General features: G+C 37.4%; 1 non-coding gene across 1 annotated transcript; it reads right to left on the bottom strand.

The window, feature by feature from the left end:
- Nucleotides 1–9,010: 9,010 nt before the first annotated feature.
- LOC113778958 lies at nucleotides 9,011–9,117 on the bottom strand. The gene has a single exon (XR_003469420.1). It is a non-coding gene; the product is annotated as a small nucleolar RNA R71 (small nucleolar RNA).
- Between the last annotated feature and the right edge of the window lie 1,906 nt (nucleotides 9,118–11,023).

Genomic DNA, 11,023 nt, shown 5'->3' on the forward strand with positions numbered 1-11,023 from the left:
AAAACTCGGACCGGAGCGATCGGCTAGAGCTGCCCGGTCGGAGTCATCTAGTGAGACCGGGTAGCAGTTGACAGGATTAAAATCGGGTTTGACTCAGAAAAATCGGTTTCTTTGACCTTTTTTTTTTTTTTTGCTTCTTGATGCACTTTTTTTCACCTTTTTTAATTTTCCTTTAATTTCTTTGAACTTGAGTTCAATATTCAAAACTTTTCTAGTATTTATTTTTTAACTTTGGATCATTTAGACAATTATTATTGATCTAATGAATTTTCTTTTAATTTTAATTGTAATTTTAAATTTTATATTATGTCAGATAGGTCTTATCAATTTAATTGTAAACTCATCCATTTTCGCTTTTTTCTTCTTTTTTTCATCTATTTTCATTTGAAGGTTAAAAATACCATAAGTGAGAAGTGTGTTATGGTGTTGTTTTAATTCATTTATAACTAAGGTATATTTATAGCATCATTCAATTCTCTAATTTTTTTTATCCCAACTCGTTCAATTGAACCCATTAATTCTTGGCTCATAAAGTCAATTAAATGGCTACCTTCCTAATTTTAGAAAACTAGTACTATAATCTACTAGATAGGTATCTCACACATTTGTGGAGCTTCAACAATTTTGAAATAATTGATCAAGAAAATGATGTCTTTCTTGTCATTTTTCATTCTAAGGAGGACTATGACAGGATTTTGAAAGGTGGTCTTGGAGGTTGTTCAAGGCCATTATGTCACAATTAGTAAATGAAGGCCATTATTCAGAGCAAGTACAGGAAATATTTCTTCCTCTGTGGTCTAGATTTGTTTATTGTGTTTGTCTGTGATATACTTATTTGTGCTGAAATAAATTAAAAGTAAGCACTCACCCCTTATGCCTAGATTGATCATGATTTGTGAAGGCCTTCTAATTTGCATTCATTGTAAGTAATGTGGACATGCAATTGATCAGGCCTTCATCTAGTTTGCTTTCACTATAAGCAATGCGGACATGCAATTGACCGGTGTCCATCAAGGCATAGCTAGGATGTAATTGACCAAGTAACTATTTTTAGTTCCTAAAATATTGATTATGTTTGGATATCTAACTATTTGAAATATTATTTGCCATAATACTTATTAAATTAAAAAGACATTTCAAATAACAAAAAAATCGTTTGGATTGCAAAGAATAAGTTGAAACTAATTCGATTGCCCACAAGAACACGTATTTCCATGTAAGCTGTTCCACGTAGCTGCATCAGTTGAATTGCTCCTTAGTTTATTTCCATTACACTTTGCAACCGTCTCATGTTTAGTGCAGCAGCCTTTCCATTCATGTGAGATCTGGTTGTTATGATGAAGACATGGCAAGTGACACCGACAAATCTAAAAACCACAGAACTAGCCTAAAACGTTTAATGCTGTTCTTCCGTTCACTAGACATAGCTAACCAGAATATCATTTAGCACAAAGAAAAAAGTACTTCATTAATTCAAATTATCTCTCCATCCAGTTACTTTGGGAAAAGTTGCAAATGTCATTGGTTATATTGAGAAGTCATGGTTAAGACTTTTTTCATCTCCATTACTTGATAATAAAGGCAGCTTTGGTAGCCAAAAAATTCGACATTTGAATCTACAAACTTGCATGGGTAGAATTTATGATCCACCATAGCAGCAGAGTTTGTTTTATGCCTTTATCCTATCCTAAAACTACATAGAATTCCTGCGATCATGTATCACATTTGATGCTATACCACCAGTACAATAGCAACTTCGAATGCAATGCACCATATAATATCCCCTAGACTAAAGCAACACACAGTCCACAATTTGGTGCACTAATAGAAGTAAATTGCATCTCCTATTTTATGGCATTAAAAAGATCCTACTACTAAACTACCCCTTAGAATAAGTCAACATTATGAAGTTGTTAAGGCCACTAATATCATTGTCCTGATCTTCCTAATTTCATGTAAAAGCTGTAGAACTTCCTTAGTTATTACCTAGTATTATATTGACATTAAAGTCATCTTACTACTGTCTTCGTCTACGTTATGCAGCATACATTTAATTAACAATGTCTTCTCTCATTACTTTCCAAGTTTCTATCTCCTGCGGGGACATAACCAATGGTTGTATCTGCGGGTATGGACCAACTCTACCTTCACTTCAACTTGCATGTCCTCTTATTCGTACTGCAATAAGTGATCATCTGAAACTTGATTTTCACTTAGAAAAATTATGAAATGCGCAATATGTTATCACTACATTGATATGCTTTTGCATATATGAATATGGAACTAGCCCTTTCAAATAGGCAAATTATTGCTTCAAAACACTGAAAGTACATTCAATTATATTATAAAGATAAGAGTAATAAGTATTGAATAACTCCTTCGGCCCTTGGCCTCGTTCACGTCCTTGTCCAACTCGTGTATCACATCCTCCCTTGAATGATGCTGAAAATCCAGACACCATCTTATATGCAGCATCCATAAGATAGACTTACCTACATGCATATAGGAAATACAGCAACTTATTTAACTCTATGCTCTTCGAAATAGAACAATTAGCGCATGATGATGTTAAATATTTGAAATAAGTACTAAATTTGGACCTAGAGAAGGAACTGGAAAGTCAATGTGCATTTTCAGTGCAATTTCTAATACTCGTGCATCGTGTGCGCTACCCTTCCATTCAGCATATATATATATATATAAACAAATCACATATCATGGTCATATATAATTAAAATATTTTGCAATTGTATCACATGCCTATTATTGTAGACCACTTGCTCAGTTGTAGAAACTAAAGCAATGATATGAGTGCCGTTCATAGCACCCATAACGTCCTGCATTTTAAATAATATTGGATAGTTGGTAGAAGAAAATCGAAAAACTTTAGAAATGTAGTACGCTACCATATTCTGCTTTGAGCAAGAGATTTAATGAGTTTTTTTACTAATTGCTTATTTCTATGACTTACTAAAGGGGACAGAGTCACATATATATTTTTAAAAAGTTTGGCATAGCAAATGCTATAGCAAAATTAGCATACCAAGGATCAATTAAATATAAAAATGTGTTGTGCTAACAAACTGGTAGAATTTTGTCATCTCTAACCTTGAATTAAGGATAATACTTGGTGTCATATCTTATTGGTAGATACACATTTGTTTGTTTTGGTCGAATAATCTTTTTTGCAAATCTACATAGCTCCAAGAGCACTTTCGTAGCATTTTCTGTGGATGATTTCTGTTGAATGTTGAAATCTCTCAGTCACAACGCAAGTGCGCATGTTATGACTCAACATAACTAGTGTCATGGCCAACGACTCCTTAATTGACACATGCTTGTGGAAATTTTAATAACACAAGGATTTCATAAAGTCATCATGAAATTATCAACTATTATTTGATAATTCTCCAATATATATACATAGAGGGTGACCTGTTATTAGCTCCTACATTCATTTTCAACCTGACATATCTTCGTTGCGGCAAAGTACTTTGATAAAAAGGCCATCGTATTGTTCCGCTTCTGATGCAAATAGAAATATTGTTGCACCATTGAGAATTATCTCATCATCTTTTTGAAAATTGGAGTCATAAGATGAAGCGAAATATAAGATGAAGTTGGGCATTCAAAACCTGAAAAAAGTTGGAAGTAACTAATAAATAAAAAAGTTTAAAATGCAACAAATATCAGATGGTTATGCATGGATGACATCGAAAAGAATGATGGAACTTGAATGTATGATAGGGCTCTATTATGTTGCATTTTAAAGGAATGATGCAACTTACGGTCAAAAAAATCTCTATTTTTGAGATGTAATTCTTGACAAGTATCATTTAGAGTTATTTCTAGACGGAAGATTTAGTAATCATTGTACTTCTGTGGAGGAAAAGAATAGGAAATGGAACACCAAATTGGTCAAATGTTATTGTTTGCCTCTTAAGTGAGATTGTTGCCTTTGATCTATGATTATGTAGTGGCTCACTTGGCCTTCCTTCCATTATCCAAAATTAATTCATTTATTGCACTCAAATAAATACATTATCCTGAGATTTGGTCCACAACAGCTAAAATACATATATGTTACATAAAGAAAAGAAAAAGAAAATAGAGAAATTTGAGATGTGAGAACTGTTGGCAATTGAATCTATACATTTTATTCATAAGATATCTAAACTCTGATATGGAACAAGCAGTGAAACTACCACTAATTTGAAAATTTATGAAATTCGGCTAGTTTTAACTATTGATCATAGTTATTAAACTTGGCCCGGTCCGGCGGTTTGACCGGTCAACCCGGAGAACCAGCCATTGAACCGGGTCGGTTCACTAATTAGATCGTTTCTACAAATGACCCGTTGACTTTTCAACGGCCCGGCGATTCAACCGGGAACCCGGCCGGTTTTGTGAACAAACCAGTTTTGAGGAAAAAAATCTTTCCAAACCATAGTTATTAAACTCGACTTGGAGAGGAAACCGGCGAAGGAGGTGGGTCAACGGGTCACTGGTTCAACCAGTGGGTGAATGGTTGAATCAGAGTGGGTGAGTGGTTGAACCAGAGTATGGGTGGCGGATGGCAATAGATAAGTAAGGGTTGGCTTAGAACCGGGGCGGTGGGCAGAAAAAGTATACAAAAAACCTCGTGAGCTTTGTCATAGTAGGACCATCCGCTGACTGACAATCTCATTGGAGGTTTTGAAAGTTGCCAGAGCCTATACTGTCTAGCCGATGTTAACAACAGAAGGTCCGAAGTTATGCTTTCCTTTCTGACGAGTAAGTGAGTGCGAGCAGGTAAGGGTCGTGCCCTTCATGGAGGGCATAGTCCTTTCGCCTAGGGAAAGGGCCCAGCACCATCTCATCATTTCTCTACACCATCTTTTCCATAAACGAATTTCTCGTATAGAAAGTGAGTAAAGGTGATCAAGTAATGACTAATCGCTGCCCTCACTCATCCTTTCTGATTGTTCTAAAGCCTTAGACTTTGAATCGCTCACTTACTCAAAGGAGTTGGGTTTGAACCAGCGGTTCACTAATATATATTTAAATATTATGTCTTATAATTTTTGATATAGGATATATGATATAAATTGTAATAAACAATGTCATAACAAATGTTCATTTAATTTAATTTGCTATAGAATATTTAATTCATATAAGAATCAGCAAAACATAAATTTAATTAGTAATCCACCAAATTTCAAGTGTAAAATTTTATATGTTTAGTGTAATTATCTAGGTAACTTACAAATTTTAAGTGCAAAAAATTATTAAAAATAATATTTGTCTTTAAAATAAATTATGTAATATGTTATTTTTGAAATCTATTTAATAATTTATATAATTTAGGGGTCATAAGCTTTTATTAAAAGATTTCAAATAAATTTGTTTTGGAGAAATAAAAAAAATAAAGATAAAATTGACAAAACGTTCATATAGTATAAGAATGGTAATTAATTAACATGTGACAAAGTGGTTTGGTGGTGAGTATATCATAAACTTACTTAAATGTCTTAGGTTCGAATCCAAGCAAAGGTTTGGAAAGATTTTTTTCCTCAAAACCAGTTTGTCCACAAAACCGGCTGGGTTTCTGATTTAATCCGGTTGAATCGCTGAGCTGTTGAAAAGTCAACGGGTCATTTGCAGAAATGATCTAATTAGCGAAACAGCTCGGTTCAATGGTGTGATATCTTACAAAATTTTTATTATTTTAAAATTCCACTTCAAGTTATTTAAATATTTAACTGCCCATTTAATCCGAATATTATTTTTTTTAAACCACTTTAGACCTGATTACATGGAAATTATAGTTTCGTTATATTTTAAAGTGACTCGTTTCAAAATTTAATTTTTGGAAGCTCGTTAATTGAAAATAGTGAATACGCGATTGGGGTCAATAATCGATTCGAGAATACTATAAACTTGGAAAATTAGAGACTTGCAGGATGGACTTAAGATAGGTATTTTATGTTTAAATACTCAAGTGATAGTTATTAGTACCACTATTATAAGAATTTCTTGGAAGTTTCGCTTTAACGCGCTTAATTTGGAGATACGCGTTTTACACGCGCGATATAATTGAGGGACTTTAGACCCTTATTTTGGGACAATTAAGAGTAAATAATATGAATATGATTATGAGTGCATTAAAGGTTTAGTGCACTAGTGAAATGAACGCGAGAGGAATCGAGTACAAAATGCGGGCGTACGCGCACTATTAAAGAGTTGACTTTTGCACCAACTTGAGCCACACATTAAAGGTTCTTAAGAACGCTTTATTTGAGCAAACACTCCCTTTCCTCACTCCAAGAACAGCCGGCCAAGGGAAAGAAAATAACCAGCCTTGCTCCATCACTTTCTACTCCGAATTCTTGCACCAAATCTCAACCAAATTGATAGAACAGTTATTTGGCACATTTCGCAGTGTTATTTCGGCCTAATTTTAGATATTTACTGTGCTAAGTACTGAGGTCTAACTCATATTTCACATTGGTATGAATTATAGGTGATCGGCATTAAAAATGATCTCGCGGGGTGAATTTCCAGAAGACTTACCGTTCCAAGGTGTGGCCACGCCTTGGAAGGTGGACGAAACCGAAAGACGGACCGTGGTCCACGTGAACCCGGAGCGTGGGATCAGAACTCTGGAGACAACACTAGGCTTTGCACCAGACGTTTCCTTCTTTGACTCTTCTTGGACGGCGGCTATAAAAAGAAAAGGACAAAGCAAGATTGAGATGATCTTTTTCTTAGTTTTAGTTTTACTTTTCCCAAAAGAAAGTGAGGGTCAGACGCTTTCTCCTGTTTCTTTCTTTTACTTTTGTTTCGCCTGCGGCTAGTGGCCAGGCATTGAATATTTCTGCGGATTGCATCTGGGCTCTGTACAACGGAAACCCTTTTTCACTGTTTGCTTTTGACTCTTCTAAATTCCGTGAGATTCCTCTTGTGTTTTTCCAATTCTTCGGAAATCAATTGAATGTACTCAACTAAATCACGCGGGATTGACACGATGAGGAGCGGCTAATTTCCTCCTCTACCCAAAGGTTGACGCGAAGGCGCGGTCCATAATATCTGTGAGATCTAACCGAATCTTCATTATTTCCTCCAATTAATTGCTGTTCGTGCGTTTCCTGAATTAATTGTTCATGGGTATTTGATTAATTGAATATCAACGGCCGGGTATTTGATTTAATTTAATAGCCTACTGCCACGTTAATTAAATAGAATCCGTAATTGTTCATTTAGTTAGCGCCCCGTGGTAACCACCATAATTGGCTTTATGATGGGGAAACGCAAGATCTAATTTAAATAAACCTTCTTAGCGTGTTTATTGGTTAGGGTTGGGTTCTTCTAGCTTTAATGCAATTGGATAATTAAATTCCTACGGTCGTACCTAGGGTTGTTATCTGGTTAGAGAAGCAGTCAATGGTCGTACCTTGACTGTCGAAAAAGTACGGAAGAGCTGGTTGTCAGAGCTTATTGATGGCTATAACCAACCTAGTGATAAATGGGTGAAATATCTTTGCATCGATGAGCATTTAATTGGACCGTGCCAGAGCAGTTGATCCTTTGGGTAGAACTTTTGTTAATTGCTATTTTTATTGAATTGTGCTTTGTGAGTTAGTTTTGAATTTTGTTTGTTTTATTTTATTTTATTTGTGTGCCTCCCATTGAAAATCCCCCAATTCTGTTCTACGGATTTGGAAAGAAATAATTTCCTACCTGCTCCCTGTGGATTCGATCCTACTCACCGCTATATACAAAATTTGTAATTTTCTTGAGTAGGTATTTATTATTGTGCAGGTTCGGCACCTGTCACAAATCAAACCAAAATTAAACTACACCTAGTTGAACACTTGGGGATTGTATCTAGCTAAAAAGGGGGAGCTTTTCACGGTTCATTTTGCAGTAAGGAAGGCCGAAAATTCTGTCTTGTTCACCAACACAAGTAAATGGCGATCAATTCTCAAATTCTTGGCCTATGGAAGTTGATTTACACTTATGAGCTTAGATATCCATGTGGGTGGCTTGTTATTGTTAGAAAATTTTGAATGTGGGCTCTATGAACTCCCACTCTTGGGTTGATGGCTGATATGATGCTTGATAATGGATTTAATATTGGTTTAGTGCTCAAATTTGTAGATTAGTGGTGCATAGCTAGTATAAACTTCAAGAAATGCATAGATGTAAAGTTTCCAATTCTGCCCCTGTTATGATTGTGCATCTTTTTGCGGAATTTTGAGGTTTTAATGGCTTGTATATGATGTTTATATGTTGTGTAGATGGTGTATAAAGTTTCATCGAAAAATATTGAGGTTTGGTTGGTCAAATGGATAAATCTCACAAAGTTAGCAAACCTGGAAAAATTTTCCCGTAATGCTCAGACAGCCTTCTTGTTTCGTCCATAACTCTGTGCTCCGATATTGAAATCAAGTGTCGTCAGTGGCATTTGAAACTAGACATTCCCAACTTTCCAAAGGTATAAAAGGCAACCCCTAATTCCACCCGTTCTTCTCGCACAAGTGAATTAGTATACGATCCTGAGGTTGAGAAGGCAGCGCGTAGGCGGAGGCAAGAGACCAAGAAGCGAAAAGAAGGGCCCTTATTTATTGCAAACGAGTCGGTAGAAGACGAAGTAAGCATGGCCAACACTCAAACATTAAGGGAGCTGGCTGCCCCGGAGCTGACTCACCAGCCCTTATGCATCACATTCCCCACTCTGGCTGAGAATACTGCTTTCGAACTGAAGTCGGGGCTGATTCACCTCTTACCTTCTTTCCATGGTCTCTCTGGTGAAGAACCCCACAAGCACGTTAAGGAGTTCGAGGTGGTTTGCTCTAGTATGAAACCTCCTGGGGTCACTAAAGAGCAAATTAGACTGAGAGCCTTTCCGTTCTCTCTCAAGGATGCAGCTAAAGATTGGTTGTATTACCTACCAGCAGGTAGCATTACCACATGGGCACAGTTGAAAAAGAAGTTTTTGGAGAAATTCTTCCCTGCATCCCGGGCTGCGAGTTTGAGAAAGGAAATCTGCAGCATTAAACAGTATCCCGGGGAGTCCTTGTATGACTATTGGGAAAGGTTTAACAAGTTGTGCACTAGATGCCCACAGCATCAAATTAGTGAACAACTGTTAATCCAATATTTCTATGAAGGACTCCAATCAACTGATAGGAGTATCATCGACGCTGCGAGTGGGGGAGCACTGGCAAATAAGACCCCGAGGGAAGCATGGCTGCTCATTGAAGCTATGGCAGAGAATTCTCAACAGTTTGGCTTCCGTGAGAGTAACCCTACCCGCAGGGTTAATGAGGTGGAGTCGACATCTATTCAGCAACAGTTGTCGGAGCTCACATCCGTTGTTCGACAATTAGCTGTGGGGAATGTGCCCCAAGTAAAGGCCAGTGGAATCTGTACAAATATGGGTCACCCTACTGACTCATGCCCTATATTGCAAGAGAATGGGGCGGAACAAGTGAACATGGCCGGAGGCGTGCCCGCGCCTCATAGGCAATACGATCCATACTCCAACACGTACAATCCGGGTTGGAGAGATCATCCCAATTTCAGCTATGGAAATAGGCCACAAAATGCATTCTCCAATCGTCCACCAGGATTTCAGCAACCATGGCAACCGAAACCGCAACCCTCATCCTCCAACTCGGGAAGTTCCTTGGAGGATATTGTCAAGAGTCTGGCTACGACTACCGCCCAGCTCCAGCAAGAGACCAGGTCATTGACCACAAATATGGCTCAACTCCAGCAAGAAACTAGAGCCTTAACCATGAGCACCACTCAGTTCCAGCAGGACACAAAAGCAGGCATGAAGGATATGGAGGCTCGAATAAGCCAAATGGCAACTGCTATCAATCGCTTGGAGTCCCACGCTTATGGAAAGTTACCCTCACAACCTGAAGTAAATCCCAGGAATGTAAGTGCCATGACGCTGAGGAGTGGCAACGAACTAGAAGGGCCTAAAGTGGAAAGTTCAAAAAGCAAAAGTGAAGAGGAGATAGAGAAGGAAATTGAAGAGGAAGGGCGTATTCGCAAGGATCCTAAGGTAACCTTCACTTCTCCGCCCACTATTAAATCTAACTTACCTCCTTTTCCTTGCAGGTTGGAAAAGACAAAGAGGGCAGAGAAGGAAAAAGAAATCCTGGATGTGTTCTGCAAAGTTCAAGTAAACATCCCCTTATTGGACGCGATCAAGCAGGTACCCAAGTACGCAAAGTTCTTGAAAGACTTGTGCGTTAACAAAAGAAAGCTAAGGGGTGATGAAAGAGTGATGGTGGGAGAGAATGTATCAGCTGTACTTCAAAGGAAACTCCCACCCAAATGCGGAGATCCAGGTATGTTTGCTATCCCCTGTAAGATTGGTCATTCTAGTATCAAAAATGCCATGATAGATTTAGGAGCTTCTATTAATGTGATGCCTAAGTCAATCTATGATTCCCTAAATTTAGGACCTTTAAAAGAAACGGGGATAATAATTCAATTGGCTAATCGTACATGTGCTTATCCGGATGGGATAGTTGAGGATGTTTTAGTGCAAGTAGATGGATTAATTTTTCCTGCTGATTTTTATGTGCTTTACATGGATGATAGAAGTACCCCAAATCCATCACCCATTATATTAGGAAGACCATTTTTGAGTACTGCCCAAACTAAAATTGATGTTAGTAAGGGTACTCTCACGATGGAATTTGATGGAGAAATAGTCCACTTTAATATTTTTGATACAATGAAACATCCTGTTAACTCTCATTCTGTGTTTGCTATGTATACCACTAATCCCTCTGTGCAAGAATTTTCTAAGTTTGCTTATAAGGGTAAATCCAAGGTTGCTGCGAACAAGTCCTATAGGGTGAAAGCAATTCATGAGGTAAAAATGGAGAGAAAATTTAGGAAAAAAGTTGCACTCAATGGCCATGTGGATCCTGGAGGAGGGCCACCAATTACAAGGAAAATTCAATTACATCCAAACTGAAGAGTGGTGCTGTGTCTAGCCAAAGACGTTAAAGAAAGG

The sequence above is a fragment of the Coffea eugenioides genome, chromosome 7 (genome assembly GCF_003713205.1).
Source record: "Coffea eugenioides isolate CCC68of chromosome 7, Ceug_1.0, whole genome shotgun sequence".
In the NCBI taxonomy this organism is placed as follows: Eukaryota; Viridiplantae; Streptophyta; class Magnoliopsida; order Gentianales; family Rubiaceae; genus Coffea; species Coffea eugenioides.